General features: G+C 41.0%; 1 long non-coding RNA gene across 1 annotated transcript; it reads right to left on the minus strand.

The window, feature by feature from the left end:
* Positions 1-2807: 2807 nt before the first annotated feature.
* Positions 2808-25984, minus strand: LOC109286381 (uncharacterized). The gene is made up of 3 exons (XR_002094387.2): positions 25890-25984; positions 25778-25810; positions 2808-3099 (listed from the first exon to the last, which is right to left on the minus strand). It is a non-coding gene; the product is annotated as an uncharacterized LOC109286381 (long non-coding RNA).
* Between the last annotated feature and the right edge of the window lie 437 nt (positions 25985-26421).

Genomic DNA, 26421 nt, shown 5'->3' on the forward strand with positions numbered 1-26421 from the left:
GCACCACTCTCCCTCCCCACAGGGATGCCGACAGAGTGAGGAGTGGAGCGGAGTGGTCCCCACACAGCTGAGCGGTAACTTACTGCTGGTAAGGTGTCCCGTGGCAGCTCCAGTGCCTCTGCCATGCTCTGCGCCAAAAAGGAACCTTGCTCCTAATTCACTTTATTAGAGGTGCAGTGATTGGACATTCGTCCAATATTGGACATGCACCGATATAAGAAAATTACCTGTATCAGAAATTGGCATAAAGTGGCTGATAATGTGGCCAATAAATGGCCCGTGTATGCATGCAACTGCAGTGCAGCACGTAGGCAGCTAGGAGCAGAGCCTGGCAGCTTGGAGAGCTGCATGCAGCTAGTAAGTCTGTTGTGGTGGAAAGGGAGGGAGGAGTGAGGGGTGTGCAGGGGACAGATCAAGGCCCCCATGGTAAGGGAGGTAGTGGGGCTGGGCCTGGGACTGGGGCTGGGGCAGGTGCTGCCCAGCTGGGGTGGGGCAGAGCACGGGATGGAGCTGCAGCTCCTCTGGGGAGTGTGGCAGGGGTTGGCTCCCACTGCTTTGTGCACTCCAGGAAGCCACAGAGCCCCCTCCCAGCCCCCTTCCAGTGCTGCTGGAACCTGCCCTGAGGGCAGCCCGGCTCAGTCCCCACCGGGAAGAGCATGGAGCTGCCCCAGCCCCAGCTCACATCTGCAGCCTGCCCTGCCCTGCGCAGATCCAGGGGCACCCGCTCCCCCTGCCCTCCCTGTGTGCATGCAGCAGCAGTAGCCACCCCCCTCCCTGTGCCCCCTGGATAAGCCATTGCTCCATCCTGTACCCCACTGCACCCTGGCTGGGCAGTGCCTGCCCCACTCCCTCCCTCACCATGGGGTCCTTTATCTGTCTCCCCAATGCCCCTTCCCTTCCCTCTCCTCTTCCAACACAACAGACTTACCAGCTGGACACTGCTCTTCAAGCTGCTGGGCTACATATCAGAATCTGATCAGTATTAGGTGATATGACTCCTTAAAAATTGGCTATCGGTATTGGCCCCAAAAATCTCTATCGGTGCATCCCTACACTTTATGCTCCAAAATGGCATCTAAGAAGCCACATAAAGGCAGTTCTTGCCACTGATGCACAGTAAATCTGTGTTCTGGCCAGGCAGATATCCTGCAAAATAGGATTGCCCAGGAATGCACTTATTGGGGAAATCCCAGAACTAGTAGGTGTTAGATGGCAGAGGAGGAGAATGCTTATATATATTAGACTGATAGCCTAAATTTTAGGACTTTAGGCTACATTTGCGAAATAGTGATCATGTGGGTCTACACATGATCACCAGTTATGCTGCCATAGCGGTGCACTCCCTCAGTATAGCATGCTGCTATGGTGGCGGCATAGCAACAAAATCTACCCATGCACTGTGCACACGGTGCAGTAATCATCTGTACTGTGCTATGCTTTAGTACTTCCAAAAGGAATTACTAAAGCAAGGTGCCGTAGCAATGTCTCCATATGGTGACATGTAGATGCACCCTACAAGTAGCAAATTTAATCATGAGTAATTAATTACTGCACAATAGAGCACATGTAGACAGCCGACTGGGAGCATATTTGCTCCCAGTCAGCCAGGTAGCAGGGAGCGGGAGATTGCTCCTTGCCCCAGAAGCTTCCTGCTGCCAGGGTGGACTCTGCCACTGGAGCCCAGGTGGGGACAATGTCGAAGGATCTCCCAGGCCCCGCTCTGCAATTGCGAAGCAGGGTCTGGGAAATTGTTCCCTGGGCTGCTCACGGAAGTAACTTACTCTAGAGTAAACCCACCCTGCAGCATTTGCACATGTAGACACACCCAGTAATTCTCAGCCAGGGTGCCTTGAGATCCTTTCAAAGATGCCACAAATTGTCATAAAGTGTTAGCACTGTTAGGTGTGCAAACATGATTCACTAAATAAAAATCCACATTTCTCAAATAGAAATCCATAGCAATAAAAGTATTCTGACCTGTTGTCATCTTCCTGAGTTCTTTGCAACTGAAGAATTGCTCTGTTAGTTTTCAGCATTCAAAAAAAGTGAAAAATAAAGCCTGGGATTGCTGAGGGGTGCCTTGAATCTACTCAAGGGTGCCTCAGATCTAAAAAGCATCAGAACCACTGACTGATCTGAACTCTCTCCCTAAACACTCAACTGGGCAGAAAGGTGAGGGGGTGTGGGGCAGGAGGAAAAGAAAAAGCAAGGGGGGTGTATGGCCAAGTGGGATAGGGGTATGACTGTGAGAGGGCCTCCAGTTCTAGTTAGGGTCCTTGTTCACAATGGGTATAAGAGCAGATACATCTCCACTGCTCTTTACTACCCGATGGGTATTAGATGCAAGATGCAGTAGGTAAGTTTCAAGAGAAAGGCTGGAGAATGAATCTGGTTAATGCCTAAACTGTGAGCTGGTTATTTAGTGTGTTACCTTGTTATTGTTATTTGTTGTATTTACTTTGTTAGAAAGCAAGAGAGGCAGATTCAAGCATTCTCTGTGCGTGGGCAGCCTGTGTGTCTTGTTTCCTGGAAGGTATGGGGTAAGACAGGGGTGGGCAATTATTTCAGCTAGAGGGCTGCTTAAGTTTTGGTGAGCTGTTGAGGGCTGCCAGGATAGACCCGTCCCTTGACAGACACCTCAACCCCTGGTCACCATCTTGGGACTGAAAATCCTAGCCTCCTAACCCTTGAGCTTTGCCATCAAATGTCCCTCCCCTTGCTCCCAGAGATACTCCTTTTGAGAAGGGAGTTTGCCACCTTGGAACCGGAAAAAAACCCCCCAAATTATATACAAAAAAATCAAACACTGACAATAGCATATTTTAATTTTATTAAAAAAATATTTTGTCCTGATTTGTGTGTGTTTTGTTGTGTATATAGAGGTGATTGCATAATAGCTCAAAATAGAAAGGCAGTCCAACTGAGGAGCCACCCCAGTCCTGCTGCGTGTCCATTGGGCTGCAGGATGTGCCATGGCCAGATGGTGCCTGGTGCAGGTGGGATCAAGGGACTCACTGCAGGCTGGACAAAATCCCGTTGGCCCATGGGCCATATTTTTCCCACTCCTGAGCTAAGACGTGGAAGTTCTTTTCCTTCTTTCTGGAAGACATATACAGAGTGGAATAGAATCCTCAAATGTTTGTAAGTGCTAAAAACTCAAGTTAAAGGGTTGCATGCATGCCATTTTAAAGTGAAATAGGACTTTATCCTACATTTTACCTCTTTGTATTTTCAAGAGGAAATGTTGATAATGGCCAGGAGAACCTAGTGCTCGGGCAGAATCTCACAAACTTTACAAGGTACAATTAACACACACATGCCTCCATCCAGAGTATTAGTTGAGCATTGTCTGCCTCTGAGTGTATTTGTACACACACATCTTGTGAATATAAAAGTCCACATACCTACCATACCAACATGTGGTGTTGGCAGCATGTAGAGTAGGAGCCATGAATGTACAATATTTATCACAGTGAGATCCTGATTAAAATCTAGGGTTCCTATGTGACACCTCAGTACTAATAATACATGCTGAAAATAGTTGAAGAGCCATGTGATAAATTGCACATATAATACACCAATCATTGTCTCAACTGCTGTTTGCTGATAATCCATGTACACTGTAATTACTAGTACTCCAGTTGTTTAAGCAGCATCCATCAATGTTATTACACACACAAACATGCATGCACACATATGCACATACAAGCAACCCCCAAGTTTTATTTTCTGTCAGATTTGCTTGCTTTTTTCCCCATGTCTAGAATATATAAATATATTCACTTCTGCACCAGTGTTGAAGTCAGTGAAGCACCACGCAAAGCCAGGGATCTGTCCATGCTTATGTCATTCATCGGTTATGGACTTAGTTTGTTTGCACTCATGAGCAAGTGCTTTGTTTTTCTTTGTCTTGTGTAAGTGCCTAGCACTGCTTTGGGAGCTATAAATAATAAGGAATAAATATAGAAGATATGGGGAGTCTGGAGTAGTAGTTTCTACAGCCATGGACATGGAGTAAAATTGACTATGATGAACATAAATGTATAATTTAAATCTTGTTAATTTCTTAATGCATTATAATAATCCTCTCATAGAAGCAGCTCAGAAAATTATTGATTAAACAACAAACAAAACCCCGGTTAATTTTTGGCTGCCAGGTCCTCTAGTCCTAAATCAGATGTTGGATCTGATACAGCAGTGTACTTATCAGCCCTAGGTCATGTCCTTAATGCTCAGTGAGAGGAAAACCTGTTTCTCATTCAGTGATTGCTCAACTATAATAAACTGCTAACATTTTTTAATTTGATACTTTACATACTCATTAAACTCTGATATCATATAAGAGGGCAGAAGGTTTGACTTTTTTCCCCAGGAGCAATTTTCTCTTGAAGCCTGAGTATTTCATTGCCCTACTGCAATTTTAAGGAACACACAAGCATGGTGAAATGAATTACACTGCTTACGAAAATAGCCAAAACCAAAGACAAACATTAAAATATAGTCTAGTACATGCACAGTTTTGTGGCTGCAAATCACATAGAGAGGAAAAAATTATGAAGAGAGAGCTTTACAAATAGGCCATCGCAGTCTTCAACTCCACAGGAGGGGGAGAAAAAGCCACTGAAATAACAGTCCTAAGATCTGATTTATTATAATGCTTATTTTTTCAGATATACAGCTAAAAAGCCAACCATCTTGAATTTATTCACCTATTCAGATAAGGCAGAGAAAATAATCATCAAAGTATTTCATATAAGCAATGTTAACAACTAATTCACTGGTAGAAAATAAACGGTGTACTTTAAAACATCCGCCCGGCTCAACTCTTTGATCTTTACTCAGTCTTTATTCTGAATAAAGACCATAGGATAAGATACTAATGCTGCTAAGACACCTGGTAAAAGGAAAAATAAAGGAGTCATGTTAATAATTAGAAGTAACTTTAAAATCAATATAAAAGAGCAGCAAAATACAAGAAAATATGTTTTATTGGACCATTAATATATGCCTTGGGTGTCTTGTGAGGCATAACACTATAGGCTAAGTGCCTTCAGCCATCTATGGCATGTACTGATAGACCACTTAAAAATTTCACTGGTGTTTCTTAATGCTAAAATAATGTGTGACTACTGAATCTAAAATTGAGTTTATCTATAAAAACCATAAGTATTTTAATTACTTAAAAATATCCTTGCACAATGGGAAATAGTTAGCCATTTATTTTAGCACAGCTATAATTATCTAGATTAGTTAAATGCAACACAGGGATCAGAATTTCCAGACCCATCTGATCAGGTCCATCTAGTGCAGTACTCTGTCTCTGAAAACTGTCAGCAGCAGACACCACAGAGGAAAATACATGAACTACACAGAATGCAGATGTAGTATTATTTACTTCTAGTACAATGAATGAGAAAAGTGCTCTGAAGATGAAAGATGTATTTTTGTAATGAAACTTTATATAAACTTACGTATGCATGCATGTATATGTGCACAAAAATCTTAAGATTTAAGATGTGTGCTACTGTGGAACTATGCTAGAAAATTAGTGTTTTTCAAGAGTGTCTAGACTTTTGTAGTGATTGGTATATACAGATTCTTTGTGCATGCATGGCACAGTACATGGATTATACACTGTAGTATTATTTAAATATGCAAAGTCCCATTGACATAATAGGCAGGGGAGAGTATAGCTTAATGTGTCCATAATCCACATATTAAAGCTTCCTAAGTATGATTTGACATGACAGACCATAATGCCTCCGAGCTTTAGCAATCTATTGTGTTTCTGACATATACTCCACAAATTACTGTATAGCAATGTGTCATGCAATTCCATTTAAAATCTGCTGGTTTTCTCTTTCCTCTTTCCTTTTTAAGGAAACTACTGCTGATAATATATGTGAAAATAACACATTAAAAAGTTAAATGAAAGTGGAGGTAATTAGAGTTATTTTTTTTTCTTTTTACTTTTAATACATGCAAGGCAAGGAATTCAGAGTTAATACTTCTGCTTTGTCTTTAACTCACCCTGCTGTGACTGTATACTGAACTAATGCAACTAGGAAGGGCTGTAAGAAGTGTCTGTCCCATCAGTAGGGGACAAGAAAGGGAGGGGGAGCTGCCAGCTGCCAGCTCCACTGATATGGTACAAATGCCCAATGATCCCTAACATGCCATACACTAAGCCCCCTGTGTTCACATCAAGCATTCACTAAGTATTGGAAAGCTTCTGTTCCCAAACCTGCCGTTGCTGGGGAATCCTGCAGTGTTCAGTAGCTACTATGCTAAGAATTATGGACATCTATGTGACTAATTATGGCTGCATACACACATTCAAATAATCTTGGAGAATTCTCCCAGATTTGTTCTCTTGGTCGAAAAACTTATCCAGAGCTGTGTATACAAACAATTGAATGCTGAGGTCCTGAAGAATGGAGAGCTTGCAGTGCTGACACAGGGCAGTGGGGGAAATGGGAAATAGGGAGGAGGGTCTGCAAAATATGTACACATTTCAGTGTGTTCTTCAGGCTCCTTTAGTCTGCCTGATGACAGATTGCAGCAATGCCTAGGGCAGCCCTGACTGGCTAACCCATACTGCCTAGGGTCAGTCTGTGTTTCCCTGTAGCACAGTGTGGGGACTGTGAAGCGGGTATGTTTCACTGCCTACTGGAACAGGAAAGTCCACACGGTCTCCTGGGGAGCTGAAGTGGGGATGCTAGAGGACTACAGCAAATACAGATATTAGCTCTCCTAGGAGAAACTGCCCTGGGAGTGATTTAACCCTGGTTGTTCCCAGGTTATTTTTCTCCTGGGTGGCAATTTTTACTCTGGGAGAAAAAATGTGAATGGCTGTATAATCATGGTTTCTCCTAGAAAAACAGTGATTTTCCCAGGAGAAACCGAATGTCTGCATGAGGTATTAATAGGAATGTCAAGAGTTAGGCATAGTGATAGTGTAGTTTTCCCCTTCAGGGAGGCTACTTTGCATGGATTAGAGGAGAGGTATCAGCTTGTAATAAGCTGTGATATGCTGCTTTCATGGAGATCATGCTAAGGAGTGGCAACCTAATATTTGCTGAAGAACTAAGGGAAATAGATATTGGACCCCAAAAGGGTATGGGGATAAGCTTTGCGTAGCTAACATGCCCACCCATGATTTAGAAAGATACTAGGTGGAGTCTGAAAATGGGACTACTGAGAGAATACTGGGTGGGGAATAGGTAATGGAGGAAGAAACCTAGACAGCCAAATGGACTGAGTGAGATTTGGCTCACTTGCCACCACTTGGTTGCATTCAACCCAAATTCTGCAGTGTTTTATAGTAGAAAAAAAGAAATTCTTTTGACTTATGGTTTGAAATTTAAACTTTTGTGCTTATTTTTTTTTTTTTACCTTTGTATGGAACTTCTGGGGGCTTTCACAAATCTGAAGATCTCATCTTTTATGAGAATACAGATTTTGTCAGTCCTTTGGGGGCTTCTATGAAACAGTGACAGAAAACACTCAAGAGAACATTATTTTAATAAGCTAGAGCAGACCATGAATTTGCATCTGTGAGCTCTTCTCTGTTCACACTGCCATCCTATCACTAGATCAATCTAATACTCCTAATTTAATATGCTTTTTCTTTTCCATAAAGAATGAGAGTGCCTGTCTAAATGATTAGATCACAATAAAGAAAAAATCTTTTAGTGTTCTTTCTATCCAGCATATCATGTGGAGAAATATGATAATACTCATTATGCAGCATTCCTTTCTCTGGGCCTGATCGGTTTCCATAAATAGGAAATGCTCAAATTGCCAATATTCATTTGCATAGCTTGCCTGTTTGCCTGCTGCTTTCCTACTGGGACTTGTCCCAGGCTGCTTCAAGCCTTTCAGTGGCCACTTATATCAGTCTGTTTTTCTATTGTTGTACTCATGAACTGTCTGAGATTTTTTATGGTAGCTTTTAAACATTTATCTCCCTGTCTGTTTACTGCCATCCAAGCAACATGTTTCCTGAGTCTTGTCTACAGAAAAATGCACACCAGAGACTCTTCCTTTCAACAACTTCTAATTAGTCTGCTGAGGTTGATGCCTGAGCAAAGCAATTTTAAGGGTAACTTCCTTGAGTTGGCTCCAGTGCTTCCTGCTTACCAGAGCTCACTGCTTAAGAAGCTTATCAGCTAACTTCCTGCTGGTGAGACATTTGCCAATCACCTGATGCTATTCCTTCAACGTATCAATGAGCTGGACTGGTATTATGACAATAAAGTGAGAGATTGACCTTGTACAAAGCAGCATTGTGGTTTGCATGCAGAACACAGCTACTGTTGCAAATATCCAATTCCATTTCTAGCAGGACACACACAGGATGACTGGATGTAAATGTATCTGCCTTTGCCTGAGCTGCATTCAAATCTGGCCTTCCCACAGCTTGTCCCTCCTGGATCCTATATTACTTACTTTAAAACTTACAAGGGAGTTATCACTGAACATCTTGCTTTACTAAGAAGAAAAGGTGCTCTGTTATTTTTTTTTTCGTGCCAAAAGGATAGATAAGATCTCCTGATGATAAGATAGCAATTGTCCTGGCATACAATCCTATTGCTTCATTTGTAATCTTTTATTGGTTCAGGCAGGGCAGGGAGAAGTAGTTAGCTGTGTTAGTATGAAGTCAAGTATAAGCCCAGGTAGATGTGTTATACCTATATTTATAGCATAAGCTTTTGTGGACTGAAGCTCACTTCATTAGATGCTTCAGCCCATGGAAGTCTGATAGATGTATGTGTGTATGCGCATGTGTGTGTAGCGAAAGTTTTTATTGGTTGAAGAATCTATATATACAGATATATTTTAGTTATCTATAAGATGCAAATCTACCCTGCCTTCTATTTGACTTCAGGCTAACACAGCTAACTGTGTCTGTCTGAGGTCTGACAGAGGACAGGGTTGATCTGCATCTTAGAGATTAGTGATTCTCAACCAGAGTGCTGTGCCAGTAGTGCCACCCTGGATGCCTTGAGACCCTTTCAAGAGTTTCATGGGTTGCCACACAATATTACCATTGTTAGGTGTGCAAACATGATTTACAAGATAAATCCAGAGTTTTCAGATAGGAGTCCATGGTGTTGAAACTATGTCGATATGTTGTAATCTTTCTGAGTTCTTTGCAACAGAAGAATTGCTCTATTTTTTTTCTACAGTCAAAATATGACTGTGAACTATGAGCTGGCATTTTCTCAGGGGTGTCTTGACCCTAATAATGGGTGCTTTGAGTCTAATGAGGGCTGCCTCAAGTCTAAAAAGACTGAGAGCCACTTTTATAGATTAAATCAGAAATGAATAAGCTTTTGTAAGTAACAACTTACATCATCTGCTGAAGTAAGCTGTTGCATTTAGTTAGACTTTAAGGTGCAAGTTTACCTTGCCTTCTATCAGACACTGCAGTGAGGCCTGCAGCTGAAGCTGTAGGAACCTACTCCACCAGGGAAGCTGAAATCTTACTAGGAATTTAATGCTCATGCCCCAGTACTGTGAAGTTGTTGACTTCACTGTGACCTCATAGCAGATCTCCAAACACTTACTGAATTGGCTCTATAAGAATCTCTGAATTCTTATCCTTGTAGAAAAGTCTTATGATCTTAATATATCTCACATCAATCTATTTTTGTACAAGTTGTTGTAAAAGCTGTAGAATTTAATAGAGAATTATCCTTCTCTATGTTTTTTTAACCATTTTTCATAATTCTATAGCAGACATAAATCTCTATTGAATTTAACAGGGTAGTATGAAAAATGAGAAACAGTTTATCATTCACCATTAATTCCTATATAACTCTTCTATTAGGGTATATGACTGCCTGCAATTGTTTAAAAAGCATTTAAAATCTTTTGATCATTACTACTGGGTTCAGCCTACTACAGTGGTCTCTCTGTCAACTGGATGACTGCAATTGGGAGGTAAATGATTTCTTTTCTGCAAGATACCACTGTGATTACCTTGCTATAAATACCTAGACAAATAAATAGAAAGATAGCTCTTAGCTTTACCTGTGAATCAAAGCCTGACACAAAGAATAGCGAGTTTCTTATTTTTCCTTGTCCCATGTGTTAAGGCACAACATAGCTCATTTCTGACCATGCTACCTTATGCTTTATTGGATGGTAGCCCATTTCTTGGGGCAGTTTCACAACATGTGTCTTGAGCTCTATTTGATTAATTCCTCTGAGGTTGATTTTGTCCCTCAGTGCCAATGCCTGCAATGTAATTGTCTACACACAGATTGCTTGCAGGCAGGATTCTTCTGCTCTGTACATTTTGACACACCCCATGTGGTCTTCATGACTTGCCAAGGCACTTGCTGCATTACAATCCATTTTCCTATCAGCAACAAGTGCCCTTCATAATGTTCTTGTCCTCCACTGTCCAGGCATTCCTTTTATTAAATGTACATGAGCAAAGGCATACACATTAGTCACACTAATGTCTGTAAACAGAATTTATTAGCAATAATGGGAATTAGAGACCCAGTTGAACCTTGGGCAGTGTTTGATTCTCATTAAAGGTTTAAAGAGGGAATTGGGTAAATACAATAGGCCTAAATACAATTAGCTATTTCAGTGCCTAACTTTTAGGCGTGTGGCCTGTGGAATGAAGTCTAAAACCTGAGCAAGGTGCCAGGACTCCCTATACAGTTGCCAGAGGGAGTTCAAAACTTCATAATGAGATCGGCAACAGGCAACACATTGAGAAGACAGCTGCCTAAAGTCAGGACACACGTGCCTAAAACTAGCCAGTAGGAAAGAAACAAGGATAGAGGTGCATCCACATTTCCACCCTCTCTTGATGGCATCTCCTCCAAACAGGTGTCTATTTCCCATTACACCCTTCTAAACCTAGATGCCCATGCTCTTTCTGTTTGAACAGTTTCAGTCTGTAGCTTACATGAGCTTATTTAAACATCTTTAGTGTGGTTACGCAGGCCAGAAATCCCCACAAAATTAGGCATTCTGACAAGATTTCCAAAATGACCAACTCAAAATACCATGAACAAACTTCCATTTTGTATTTTCATGTTTCTGTTTCTTGACTCCTGGCTGAAGTTAGGAATTGCAGAAAAAATCAAAAGTGAATACAGACAAGGACAAAAGTTAACCATACGTTTTTATACTTGGGATTCATTTCGGGTTAAATCATGTAGCATATTAATTTATCCTAGCCAGTTTGTTATCTTTTGTATGTAAACAATATCAGTTTTTTGAGGGAATGTTTATATTTCTAGACAATAGAGTCTGGATGTCTGTCCAGGCTGGGTGCATAGGTACGTATGACTAAGGAGATGTACTAATTAAAAACTAAATTAGATTAATTAAAATCTAACACTGTGTTCAGAAGATTCATCAAACTATTGTGATCCAGTTTGGCTCATTTGTATTGGTAAAAAGCCAAGAACATTTTTTCTTCAACCTGTTGTTTGACTTCAAACAGAAAAGTATTCTCCCATATTAAATTAATAGAAAACAATACTATTATTTTTAAAAGATTAAAAGGTTTTAAACTTTTATCTTAATGCTAATATTGTAATGGAATAATATAGAATTGCTGATTATCCCTATTCCTGATCATGAGTTTTTGTCATGTTGGAATCAGGTAAAGGATTGAGCTAAGATTATAAAGCAATTCTTCCCTTATTGTTTTTATACAGGTATCCCAACACTACTGCCTCCTGCAGATGGGGTACAAAAATGCATCTCTACTGGTTGCTGGAGGCAATAATCAGTGTGAAGAGAGCCCTAGTAAGTGTATCTTTAATTTTCTGCTCACATCAAGAAAACCACTTTCTTTGATAATGACATTATCAAATACAGTTATTTATTTCATGATATGGAGCACTTTGCCTGGGGGACTATGAATAATTCATTGGCCAAGATTGAAAAGATATTTTTATGACTGTGCCCTGTATTGAGAGGATGAAAATAATATTCCTTTTTTAAAGGATTTAAGAAGTTCTGAACAATCAACAATTAAATGAATTAGAGCAAGATTATAGCTTTTTCCATCTAGCAGTGAAGGGAAGTAAAGGGGAGTAAGGATCATAGTTTGTAGGGTCATCTAGATTCTGGGTTTGTGTATAGGGTGAAGATAACCATATATTGTGTATATAGGGATTGCTCCCTCCCTAGATGAGCAGAGAATTCATGAATCCTTGGTTCCTATTCTGTCCCATAATTTACCAGTCTACACAACTGTGCCAGCATAGGATAGGAAGGAATCAGCTTGGTAATAGGTGGCATGTGTTGATTTTCCCAGTGGCTTAAGGGATAGGTAGAACTGTCATAATCCCCATACCTGCTGATAGAAGTAGTGTTTCCAGGACCATATGGAAAATCCCAAGCTTCCCTTTGCTGTGTTTTCTTTGTCAGTAAATGCCCATTTACCTCACTGTATATAAAATCTTTTATATTATAGATTTATTGGTGCCAGGGTTGGAAGAGACCTCAAGAGATCATTGAGTCCAACCCCCTGCCTAGGCAGGAAAGAGTGCTGGGGGTCAGATGAACCCAGCCAGATGCCTATCCAGCTTTCTCTTACAGACCGCCAATGTACGAACAGCACTACCTCCTTTGGAAGCCTATTCCAAATTTTGGCCACCCTTACCATGAAGAAGTTTTTCCTGATATCTAGCCTAAAAAGTTTTGTATACACCCCTGTGCAGGGGGAAGCTCTGGGCCCCTAACCAGGATTGAATTTACAACTTTCTGACTCAGTACCCAGTAGCCAAAACTCTAAGCCGGAATACCCTATTAGGTCATGTAGATATTTATAAGACATCTCCACTAGCCCTTTCAGCCCCCAAATGCAAGGAGATCAAGAACTTGTTTAAATTTCATACATTAGCAGATGGCATGAGTTGGACATTTAGGGCACTGATACACGTACTTTGGGGGGGGAAGGAGAAACACTTTAATCAGAGTGGTTCCAAGAGTCGCTTTAATTAAAATGCCCGGAATGTCTCATATATCAGCATCCCTGGACTTGAAAATGGCACCAGTATTTACCACACTCCAGCAGACTCAATTAATTGCTGCAAGTACAGCATGCTGGAGCAGCCTTGCTGCTCGTGTATAGGCATGCTTACTTACTGAGCTGTGCCTTCTCTTTAGTTTCATTGTCTCTAATGGCTTTCTGAAAGTTTACTCATAGTGAATATAGATCGCAAGTAAATAATTTCTGGCATGCATTGCCATAAAGTATGTAAGAAAACATATTGTGATATTCTAACTCAAGAACAAACCCTCTCCTATCTTATTTATGCTGGTTTGGTATTATATTTGACAGCCCATCTTGTTAAAGAAAAAGTTTGAGTGTCATTGTATCTACTGGTTGAGATGACTGTGTCAAATGAAAATGATTTTTACTCTTTGAATAGGGGAAGCAATGATACAATTACTAAATAAATTAAAAGGAACCCCATTCACAATTAAATAACTTAGGGCATCACTTTATATTCATCTTGATCATAAGCAGAAAATCTAGTTTGCTCATACATGACAAGAAATATAGGTTTTACTTCTGGAAAATAACCCATCATTTGCTTGTAGAGAGGATTGTCTCCTTGATGATTTTATGATATGATGGTATTAAAGATGGCTATATGAAATATTTTCTTTTGCTTATCAGTTTGCTGTTCCTTTAACTCCAAACAGCATATTGGAGAATGAGAGAAAACTACAAAGTCAAGTTTAAAATGGAAACAAACAGCTGGAGGCCATGTATGCAGAAAAAAAAGGAGTTTATGGCAAGGGAATAGAGCTATATACACAGAAGGAAAAATATTTTAATATGGACAAAATGCAGAATACAAAGGAAACCTTGCTGAACAAAATATGCTTTACTGCCCCTTGGCAAATTGAATTATTAAAAGTATTATGTCAAACTCATCTCCCACAAAACAAAGCAAAACAAAAAAAGTATGTGTTTACTTAAAGAGGAAAATCCCCTGGATTGGGAAAATCCTCCAGGCTCCCCTTACCTCCCAAGGTAGCATAATACATAGGGAATTGGTACTTCAGCACTGGACAAAAGGGCCATATTTTCTATGCAGCTCAGCACTCAGTTGATAATGGCAGCTGCCTAAAGATGAAATCTTTTGAAATGTCATGAAGGCACATGTTTGACAAAAAGCACCTGAGCACTTTTAAATTTGGTCCCGAACACTTCAAAAAGGCAGCTCAAGAATGCCAGATCTCAGTTCCCATCTTGACTGTCAGCTTACTGCGTACTATAGCAGTGCAACCTGCTTTCAGAGTTGTTTTTGAAAGTAAGTGGCAGACACATTTAGCTTCAGATTCTGGTCTCCAGACAGTATTTAAGCGGTCTGCAGAGTTGGTGAAGGCTCTTTGCACAGGGCTAAATTAAACCTGAAGTAAATATCATGCCTGTGTAATTCATGACCTATAAGACAAACTAAACTGTAGGACAACTGTGTTTATTTCAAAATCTCCTTAGAAGTAACCTTGCATTCTTTGGCTCCCCTATAGCCACATGAGGTCATTGTCACAGACTCTAAAGCACCTGGGTATAATCCTGTTACATAATTCCTTCCTCCCATTCTTTTCAAGACATTTCTGCTTTGTGACCTGCTTTAGTAGAAGGTCATGTCAGACAATCTGCAGGCCTCCCTTCTAGAGAGCACATCACTATTAACATTTGTAGCTACCTTACAATGGACTATCTTTAAAAAATATTGCTTGCAAGGGAAGTACTGTGCTGCAACACTTTTCCCTTTGGACCATTCATTCTGTGTAAACTGGCCTTGGGAGTTAAGGTCTGTCACCAGCCTTAAGTTTATGCTGCTTGCATAGCTTTGCAGTTTCTGTAATGCTTTCTTAATGACAAGGATCTCTTTCATTATGGCATATGATGCCAGCCTGGGAAAAAAATTCCTGGTAATGCATATACCGTATGGTATTTTTCATGTAGCCTTCAAAAGTAAAGAAGCTCTAAAAGAGACACAATTCATTATTTACATGACTCATATTTGCTATCAAACTTTAAAACATATGTCAGTGGCTAGACACTTGGTGTATTCTCACTGATGTTTATATTATTAATCATGATTTCACTCCTTCCTTTTACTCCCCTAATCTATTTCTTTATTGTTGTCTTCTATCACATACTAGAAATATAAACTCGTGAGGGTGTGATTACTGTGCACAGTCTAACACAGAGGTGTCCTGATTCCTGGTTGGGGTGTCTAAGCACAATGAAATATATCTGCAGTGAGATTTAGCTATTGTGACCACATCTAATTCTTAAGTGCCTTTCCTTTAGAGTGAAATACATATCCTTGAGTTAGGCGACTAAGTTTATTATATGAATGGGAAAAGTTAGGTACCTTAGAACAGGATTCAGAACAGACAACATGCTGAGAGGGCAGCTGCTTGAAGTAGTTCATAAGAAGCTGAGAACAAGCAGATATTTTAAGCTCTGGGCAGACATTACATTTATGGTATAATTAACGTATTAAACACACAATAAATTACAACATGCCACTCATTCAGCCAGATTATGGCACCATCAAATGGCAAACTAACCACAAAGATGTTTCACATATAACATAGAAGATCTACGTGGCTGGCTTTTATGGTGGCTTAAATTCAACATGTGACCTGTGCTGCATTCCGGACCTCAATGCTGACACTCATCTGATTGTTGACATTGCTTGGGGACAATTTTAGGACTGGAATCAGACACACAGCTGTCCAGGGCCAGTGCTGACCATCTTCTGATTCAGCTAGAGGCCCTAGGTCCTGGAGTTTCCCCCACCCTGATCCTGATGCTGAGATGAGCATTAGGATGGGGCATGGAACTACCCTGAAGATCAGGATAAAGCTACCTCCTGCCTAATCCTGTGGATCAGGCTGGAAGCAGTTCCACAGTGGTGTGATTGGGATCTAAGGAATTTTATGCTCTGTCTCAAACAACACATGTCCTTCCATGCACATCTGTCACTGCAGGACATGCAATGTTTGTGATACTGCATAGAATTCCTCAGATCCCAATTGCAGCATTATTTTAACATCTCCCAGGGGCCTAAGGGCACCTATACACATGTAGTAAGGCTGCTCTGATGTGCTGTAATTACCGTGCTCCAGCAGAGCCCAATATCACGTGTATAAGCATCCCCACGATGAAAAATGGTTGCGGGGGAGTTTTACCTAAAGCTCGTTTGATGAGCTTTAGTTAAAGCGCCCCTGCTCCTATTTTTCAGTGTGGGGATGCTGGTACATGTGATGCTTTGAGTGCTTTAGTTAGAGTAGCTCTTGGAACTACTCTAATTAAAATGCTCCCCTGCACTTCCAGAGCACATCTATAAATACCCTAAGATACTCGCTCTCTCTAGGATTTACATTCATAACTATAAGTTGTAACCAAGGGCCTGTGTCAGAATGTGAAAGTCCAAAATTCTTTCCAGAAATTTCAAGCATAAGTTCTTTCTTTAAAAAATGAACCTGGGTTCACTGCTCTCTTTTTAAATAAGCTCAAGATACTATTCATCAGATGGCTGTTTATAAAATGTACAAAGGATATAGAACAGGGATGTCAAACACACCCACGGCCCTAGGCTAGATCTGGATGGTAGGGGCTCCTTCTGGGCTGGATCCTCAGAGCAAGCAGCAACCTAGGTGGGTCTATATTCAAGGAGCAGTGCAGGCCCAGAGGCAGGCAGCAGCATGGGTCCATGTTTGGGTAATGGCTCAGGTTTAGGGGCCTGCTGCCAATGGCCAAGTTCATTGGCATTTATGGATGCTGAATTCTGCTACAGGCCATGTCCCCAATTTCTGTTAGCTTGTTGGACAGAATGGTTCCACATGCTAGATCTGGCCTGAAGGTTGTATGTATAACACCCATGGTGAAGCAGATCTGGGTTGTCCCCTTCTTAACTTGATCAGGCTAAAGCCCATATCTCCCACATGCCAGGAGATCCTAATCACCAGGCTCTGAGAACTGGTGGTGGGGAGTAGCATTTTGTACCCTTCTTGTGCCAGAATAGAATTCAAGATTCTTGGGAAAGAGAAGTAGTGAGTAGGAATCTGGCTCTGAAGCCCAGTTATCTGTGTAGTCTACTGGAAGGGGAAGATTGTTCATTAATTTTATATGAGTCATTGGATAAAATGCACAAACAGTCTTTGCAGCAGGGATCAGAATCAGGTCTTCTCTCACACTGAATAGTCTCAGATGCAGAGGTCATTGAATACAGCTTTCCATCATCCTGGCTGAGTGACAGCAGCTCTCAACATACAGAGGCTGAATTCTAGTTGCCCAAGAAACTTTCCTCATGAAAATTTAAGTGGCTTAGGAGTAAGGCAGGGATTGGTAGGGTCACATTCTTCAAACTGGGCACTTAAATTAGTGTAGGTCCTTTGGTGGATCTCACAATAAGGCAACACAATTAGTAAAACTTTAAAAATAATGGAGACAATGAGTTAATGTCTATAGAGCAATAAAGACATTTTCATGTCTGTTTTCTTGTGTATAGAAGAACTGAATGGCAGGAAAGTGTTAATTGCTGTTTCACATCCTGTCATCCTACTAAATCTTTTTCAGACTTCAGCCAATTCCTGTATCTTTGTATGTATTCCTACTATCACTCTGCCTTCATCTCAAATCCAGTAGCCTTTTCTAAGGAGAGATTTTAGACATTTTGGGCTTGAGTAGTACTTTTGTAAAAAGCAAAATGAGTCACAAATGAAAGCCTAAATCAATCTTCCTATTTGTTATTTAATTGGTATTCCTAGCGACTAATATGCCAAGTCCACATATTTGATACTGACACCACAACAATTTAACTTAACCTGACACCTTACACATGAACATAAGTGTACAGGATTTTTTTCCCTGGATAATGGCCATAAGAACTATGACCTTATATTCATCTTAATAATCTTCCCTGTCTGACAGTTTTGACATAACCCAGATGCTGGCAGCAGTAGGGATAGGTATGTAGATAAATGTTACTTGTGTCAAATTTAGTGCTGCTGTTTGACATGCAGGAATATCAAAGTTGGTGGAACCTCAGAAGGGAAGAGTCACAGACAGAGCCTTGGAGGCCTAGACATGAGAGGTATAGGCTCTGATGAATATGCTTAAGATGGAGGGAGAGAGAACCAAAAAGAAGATATTCATAAAGGTGAAAGGGAACTTAAAGAGGGAGTCAAGTTCCATCAAGGAAAGTCTAGCTTTGAATCTTTTTTTAATATTTGGAGCTAATTTGTTGAGATGCAAAACACATTTTACCTTCTTGGTGGCTTCTCACTGTGTGTAAGGGGAGAGGGAGTAGGGGGAACAACCTAGGAAACACTATGTAGCCCTGCCCAATGTCCCCTTCATTCCATTAAACTTTGCCTGAAAATATTAGTATCCGAAAATATAGAGCTTCTAGGAATTCTACTAAATGCTGAGTTTATCAGTAAATCCTGTGGTGTGCCTGTCATTGGAAATATTTGCTGAACCCCAGGCGGATTTATATTTCTGCTTCCAGGTTTTTAGTTTTATAGTTTTACTATCTTTGATCCAAAGTAAAGGATGCACAGGAAGCTACTTAAATATCCAGAGGACCATCTTGTTGGGATTAAATTATAATTTAACCTTTCAAAATAAATGTTATTAAAACATAAATCTGGTTTTAAAACCCCTAGAGATGTTTTGCGTAAAATATATTTTTAGCAAGTTCAAGACAAATCTAAGAAAAATGTCTGCATAATCAGCAAGGAGTTCAATCTAGAAGTATGCAAATTTGTCTAAACCTGATGTAAAATCTTAAGAAAGATCCTTAGGATTTTTCCTTTTTTTTTATTATGCTAATGGTCAAGACCAATTGGAATATATAAAATGCATGAAAATTTATGGGTTTCACTTAATGTAATTGCTGTCATATTTGCAAGGCAAAATATATAAGAAATTCTGTGCAGATCTGAATTTAACTTGTACAAAGAAAAGAGAAAGATTTGGTTTTATGGAGCCAAGGAATGTTTTCAAGGGGTCAGTTTATACGGCTTAAAGCATTTTTCACTCTTCATGAATTTTGGGAGGGTTCACTTTCCAGCAAATAGTTTGGGACCAGTTCTTGATAAAATAATAGCATAATATATAATTTGCAGAGAACCATACAAATGATTTACTTTAACTCATTTATAATCATACCTGTTTAGTGTCAAGCTTTTAGGGGATTTGCCAGGGGATACATTATGAATATTCCCAAATACATGGTGTGAAATCTTGGCTCTACTGAGGTCAATGGCAAAAATCCCATTGACTGTAATTGAACCAAGACTTCAGTCATTGATACGGTTGTCAGGTATGAGAGTACTGTAGCTTTGCGCTGCCAAGTTATGAATGTGACATTTTAATAGGCAAGTATAGGAACAGAAATATGGGTCCTATCTATGTAGCTTACAAGAAGCCAGAAAAACTTGATTTTTTTCAGATCAGTGAGGACTGATGAGATGCATCTTGGAGTACTCAAGAAATTGGCTGAAGTAATTGCAAAGTAATTGGGTATTATCTTTGAGAACTCGTAGGGTATGTCCCGATGAATGCACACATGAGGTTTAGGGCCCTCAAAGCACTTTGAGGCACTGCAAACTGCACATGGTGCATGTGCAAGTGTGGGTTTTTTGATATTGGGAGATCCCAGTGTCAAAAAAAAACTGCTGAAAAAAGTAGCACGGCACACATAGCAGCAGTGTATAGTACCATAAAGGGAGCCTGACTGGCCAGAGCCATGCTCTGGTTGCTGGCCAGGCTCCAAGCAGCTTCTCAGCACCATTGCTGTCTCAGGTGGCCCTCTGGACCTTAGATAAGGCTGCTAGGGCCAGCACAGGTGCTGGCCCCAGTCTCCCCTATTCCACCCAGGTCCTTCTGCTGTGTGCTGGAGCATGTGTGCAGGGATGTGTCTGGGGATAAATAGCAGTGGCACAAATATGTGCTGCTTCTATATGTCCCATGGGAACCAAGTGCCCTTGCACATGCATGCTTGTCAGGACACACCCATAGAGGTCAGATGATGTTCCCAAAAGCTGGAAAAGGGCAAGTAGAGCATTTCTTTTTAGACAAGGGAAAAAAGAGGACCTAGGAAACTTCAAGTTTCTATTAGCCTAATTTCAAGGCCTGGAAATATATTGGAGCATATAATCAAAGAACCTACTTATAAACTCCTAGAGGATAATAAAGTGATAGGGAACTGCCAACATGGTTTTGTCAACAGCAAAAATCCTTCTATGAAATAATGATGGGCTTTGTGGAATGAGGAGAGCAACGGATGTGATATACTTTGACTTCAGCAAGGGTGTTGACGCTGTCAAGACTACTGTGATGTGGATGCATGTCTGGTAGGATAACTATGCTCAAAGAATTATCATGATTGGCTATTTGTAAAGCTGGGGGTGGTATGAAGTGGGATTCTTCAGAGGAATTTTCTGTATCTGGTGCTGTCCAATACAGTAAAATCCCTGTTATATGGCATTCTACAAGTCAGAATACTCTATTAACTGGAATTCCCAGCCGACTGGCTGCCTGGATGCAGGGAGGGGCCATGGGGGTGGGGTGGGAAACTCGCACACAGCAGCCACTGCCACCACCCACCACACTGCACTGCTGCTGCTGCTCCACATACAGCTGCCACCAGCCCCCTCCCCCTGGCACATACTGCTACACGTGCAGCTGGATGCTGCCACCCTGTCCCCTCTCTCCCCTTATGCCATGTTATCTGCCTCAGATAATTGGAATTTTTCCATGACTGGCATTCCCCACTCATGCAGGATAACAGGGGTTTTTCTGTATCTTCATTAATGACTTGGAAGATGGAATTTAGTGTACTCTTGATAAATTTTCAGATAACAGGAAGCTGGGTTGGGTAACAGAGACACTAAAAGACAAAATTAAGACTCAAAGTAATCTTGATAAATGAGAAAAATGATTGAAATAAATTGCAAGAAATTCAATATGGACAAAGTACTGCACTTAGTATGGAACAATTAATGCACTAATACAGAATATGGAACAAATTGCTAGCCTGTAGTCCTGCAGAAAAGGACCTGGCACTTATAGTGAACTAAAGTGACATATTTTTCCAAAAAAAGGGTAAAAATAAAATGGGTTTTATTAACCAAAGTGTTTTGTGTAAGTCACAGCAGGTGATTCTACCACCCTGTTCGCATGGAGTATTTTGTACAGTTTTGGGTGCTTTGCTTCAAAAAAGATGTAATCAAACTAGAATGAATCAAAAAACAACAAAAATCATTATTATATAATTTAAAAGCATGCTATATGGAGACATCTTGGAAGAATTGGGATTATTTAATCTGAAAAGAGAAGACTGGGGGTGGGATTTGATAACACTCTTCAAATACAAAAAGGTTTGTTATATAGAGGGATCATTATTTTTTTTTTCTCCACAAGAGATAGGACAAACAGTAATATGCTTAAACTGTAAAAATGGGATTTAGGTTTGTAACAGGGCCATCTCGGGGCTGGTCAGTCATTGGCCCACCTGCCTGTTTCTGGGCCAACTGCCCACCTTCCTTGTCTACCATGCCTTGATGATAATAATTAAGAGGTTAATCAGGCAGGAGGTTGCCCATTTACTTGCCCTGATGATAAGGGCATTGCACACAACTCTGACCTCCCCTTATTGTGTCCCAGGCCTCGCTAATAGCATCCCAGGCAGCCAAGCTCACCTGTATCCTTCTCCCTCTCAAGCTCTGTTCCCCTCTCTGGGACCTTTGGCCTCCCAGGCCCTGGCTCTGCCTTCATCAGGCCAGTCAGACCCCATGCCCCTGGCTCTGGGTATCCCTTGGCTGGTGGGCCGCTGGCCCTTTTGACCGCCGCCCCGCAGGTCCTGGCCCCAGCATTGACCAGTTCAAGGGTCCATCTACTCAGGTCTGAGCAGTTTGCCTTCTCTCCCTCACAATTCCAATGTATCAACTGAGCCTCAGCCCTCTCAATGTTCTCTCAGATCTGGGTTCTCTCTAGCCAGGACTGTGAGGGGGCTGAGGGTATCAGGCACCCCACCTGCCTTTCACTGGGGACATGACTGGCCTGGTATTTCATGGGACTACCACACCACGAGTAGCCCCATTAGACCATCCTTCCCCAGCAGGATGCAGTTTTTGGTCATACCCAGGACCTGGGGCCTCCCCCTTCCCCATAGCCCCAGCCCATATACCTCCAAGCTGTTCTTGAGCAGCAGCTCAGCCAGCTGATGTTATTCTGGTGTCCAGCAGCAGACTGCTGCCCCAGCTCTGAGAGCCCGGTTCTAAAATGGAAGCTGCTCATCTCCCTCCTCCAATCACAGGGCTCCCCTGGGTCATGTGACCACTTCATTAGGACTGGCCTACACCTGCTGGCTGCCCTGCTGCCTGCTGTCAGCTCTTAAAGTGGCAGGCACCACCAGTGCCCTGCCACAAGCTTGTATATTAGAAAGAGCTTTCTACATTTGAAAATGGTTAAATGCTAGAATAAATTACCTAAATAGGTTGTATAAGTTTTTTAAATGCAAGTTAGACAAGAATTTGTCTGAAATTATTTAGATAGGGGCGATCCTACAGTCAGCAGGTGACTTCCCGGGCTAGGGACAGAAATTACACATAAACCAGTAGAAGTGATCAGAAACCAGACTAAACTTGTAACAGAATAGAAGTTCAGTGCACATAGAAGTTCAGTTTCAAAATGGTGGATGGAATCTGGTTTAAGATAGACTTGTATGGGTGGGTGTAGTATCAGATTGAATCACTTTAGGTTAGACCGGTCTATTGAACTTCTGTTCTAGAATCCATCCCAACACGAGTTCGGTCACAGTACCCCAGCACCCCAGGATGCATTGCAGCTCCCCCTTCACTGGCAGACTCACTTCTACCCCAGCTCCTCTGCTGCAGCTGAGCTGGATGTTCCTGACTATGGGCTATTACAGAACTGAGGCAGCAAAGCCTCTGCTCTCCAGTCTGGTGGCAGTGGCACAGGGCTGGGCAAGGGGGAGAACAGGACCTTTACTCCAGCCACCCACATCTGGGGTCTGCACAATGGTGAGTTGAAGCCCCTGAGGCTCAGCTGCAAGAGGAGGTAATTAGGGGGCAGGACTGGGGCATTTGCTGCTCATTGGAACTGGGATGCCTGAGGGGAAAGCCCCCACCTCAGAGACTTTCCCTCCCTCACCTGCTGTGCAGACCCCACTGCAGGGGCAAGGCAAGGGTGTTCTGTTTCCTCCTTTCTGTCTCCCCCCCACCCCAGCTGGGCGGTGAGGGGAGGCCAAGGGGGCAGGCCTGGAGCATTTGCTGCCCATTGGAGCTGGGAGGCATGCAGGAGCACCCTTCTGGCCTTGGCCAGTGCAGGCATCTTCTTGCCTTGGCCAATGGAAGAGTGAATGTGAATTCTGTTCCTTAATGGTCCAAGTTATGCAGCTTAGAGAAGCCTGTGTAGATTGGATTGATTTGCCTCAGACTTTTTGACTCTCTATTTTTAGCCCTGAGGTTTCTTCCAGGCTTGCCTTATCTTATTTTTCTATGAAAACTTGAGTTCTTGAACCCCATTATTGTTCAAGTTTTACTTAGATGAGGGTTATATAAGAAAAAAAAATGCATTTGATGTTCTCTTTATTTTACACAGGAAAAATTAAACCATGTTGGTTCTGAGAAGCCAACCAAAGGGAAAATGTCAAGCTGTCTTTATTTCTTATTAAAGAAAGCAGGTACAGTTTGCATTTCTTGATTTCAGTTGCTGTTTAAGACAGTGAAATGTACTGAGTTTAGATAAATTGAATAAGTCAGAAATCTTGAATTATACTGCCTCTCTGATACACGCAAGCATGTTTTATTAGCATAAGCATATAACTCAAATTTTAGTAAAACAAAGATAAAATGCTTCATGCATAGGTGTGATGAGAGGCTTAATTAATGTGTGTGAATTTCTCTTGAGATGCTCAGATGGAAGAAGCTATACCATTACAAAGTTTTATTATTTCTAAACTGATGGAAACTCAAAAGTATTGGAAATTACAGAAAAGCACCTGTTCTTGTAAGATTTTGAGACTGATTTCTTGACCAAAGTGGCTTGGATAAACCTCAGATAAGCATCTAAACTTCTGGATGATGCTTATCCAAACTGAAAAGAACAAAAAGAGATTTTGAACTGTTCTCTCCACCAGTCACATGAGACTTTTGCAAATAGCCAGCAAAGCATGGGAAGCTCAGAACTGTTCTCTTGTAAAATGTCAAAGCCTTTTCCCTGTTTCCAAAGTATAAATGCTGCTCTTTAAAAATAAGAATAAAGTCTTCCACCATTTTGAAAGAAGGGTACTTATAAAGATTTACATTCACTGTATAAAATTAAGTAAATACAGCAAAAGTATTTATGGTATTTACAAACATAAATACAAAAAAATGCTGCTCCCTATGTGATTAAATCTACCATTTTTATTATTTTGTTTAGCTAACCAAAACAGTAAGGAGGATTTCTAGGAGACAAAATTCTATTGTTTGATAATTTTCTTCCCTTTATATAGCTAGTGAGTCCTTCCTTAGACACACCGAGTTGGTGGGACTTGTCTGAGTACTAGGTCACCAACATATGTAAAAACTGTATACTGTGGTCTTGTTTGTTATTCTATTCTGTCTGGTGGAATTGTTCCTGCAAATACCTTGGGGCAAATGTCTATCATTTTATTTGTTATTAAAGACCTGAGTTCATTTGAGGCCTTATATGAAAACTAATTTCCTGTATATGATTTTGGTCATTTCACTGAAGCTATTCATCTCCATTTCTGCAAAAAAGGTTATGAGAACATGAATAGCTACAAGTAGTCAGAAGCTCAGCTGCACATCCCATCTGATATCTGTGATATCTCTGACTGAAGAATCCAAGCTATTTGTTTATTAGTGAACTCATGTGCAGTTTCAAGCCTAATAGGTTTTCAAGGACTACAGCCGAAGAGGAAAAAAGTAAAGCCAGGTTTGAGCTACTCTTATAATAACATTTGACTCTGAACTTATAGAAAATAGACTGAGAGATAATACTGAGAAGAGTTAGTGTTGTTTCATACATAGGCTCAACATACCCCATGCTCCTATCTGCTGGTTGTTTGCTGCACTGTGCTTTTAGCATGGTAAGATGCTGATGGGTGTACATTTTCCTATGAATGTACTAGCACCCATTCACTGCCTCTCCTCACTTTTTCCAGTGAACAAAATGAACTCCTGCACAGAGGCAGTCCTTATTATCTATCTTGCCTAGTAGTTTTATATCTGATGGCTAGATGTCAGGGAAACTCAACAGACTGAAGGCTTTCTTTCAGAATGTTTGCCTCCCTGTGGCTGCATTGTAGTGAAGCCTATAACTTAGCCCCAAATATCTATAGCTGTGCATTTTTCACTTTCTTATATTTTTTATGAGGATGAAAAAAGAAGTACTGTATGCGCTGAACTTGATTTCCTTTCATGTGTCTCACTAATGTAGACTTAAAAGCTGCCCTTTTAGCAGGCTCCTCCATTAATAAAATGCCTGTAAGTAACTTTCGGGAAGTTGCACTTGTAAGGACATAAAATACCTGTTACTGGAGAAACAGGTCATTTCCTTTGTTTTGATAGTGGAAGACCATATTCAAACCCAGATGCAGTTAAGTTTTTCAGAAGAATGCAACCTATAGTTCAACCAGCTTTCTGAACCAAGCAAAATTAATTGTTCTAAATAGTTTGATTATTTCAAATAACATTCTCACCCCGGCACACACTTTACCTTTCTCTGCTTCAGATCTCCTTCGGCTGATACCTATCAAAAGAGAATATAGCTACATACTTCTCTTTGTAAAGAGCATTAAAGTCTTGGAGTCACTGGCAATAATACTTACAAACTCCTGGATGACAGGTAAGGTATGAGAGGACTGAAAAAAAAGACCAAATTAGAATGCATCTACATCAAGACACAAAGTCCTTGATGTTTCCTGGCAGGGACATTCCTATATGTATAGCTACTCCTGCTGGCACACACCAAACCAGGAAATGCAAAGGGGAGGGGGAATCGTTTCAGCTGCTCATAAGACTTTGTTTTTCAGTGTGCCTGGGGTTGGTTCCTTTGGGGTTGTATCACTGTCATCTTTCTGTGTTTAGTATGCGTCAGCAGAAGGATCTGGGTGGGGCGTGCTGTTATCCATGCCAGGACACACTAAGGATTCACACTAAGGATTCATTCACACGAAGTGTAGACATATTCATAATGCCTATCTAGAAAAAGAGAGGGTGAGGAAAGGAGAATCAGCAGACATATTAACGAGTCAGCCTCAGTTCACTACCTGGGAAGATGCTTCAGTAAATTTAAAAAATAAAGTTTGTAAACACCTGGAAGCCAAAAGAATGATAGCTAGCAGCCAACATGTATTTGTT

This window comes from Alligator mississippiensis, chromosome 1, assembly GCF_030867095.1.
Source record: "Alligator mississippiensis isolate rAllMis1 chromosome 1, rAllMis1, whole genome shotgun sequence".
In the NCBI taxonomy this organism is placed as follows: Eukaryota; Metazoa; Chordata; order Crocodylia; family Alligatoridae; genus Alligator; species Alligator mississippiensis.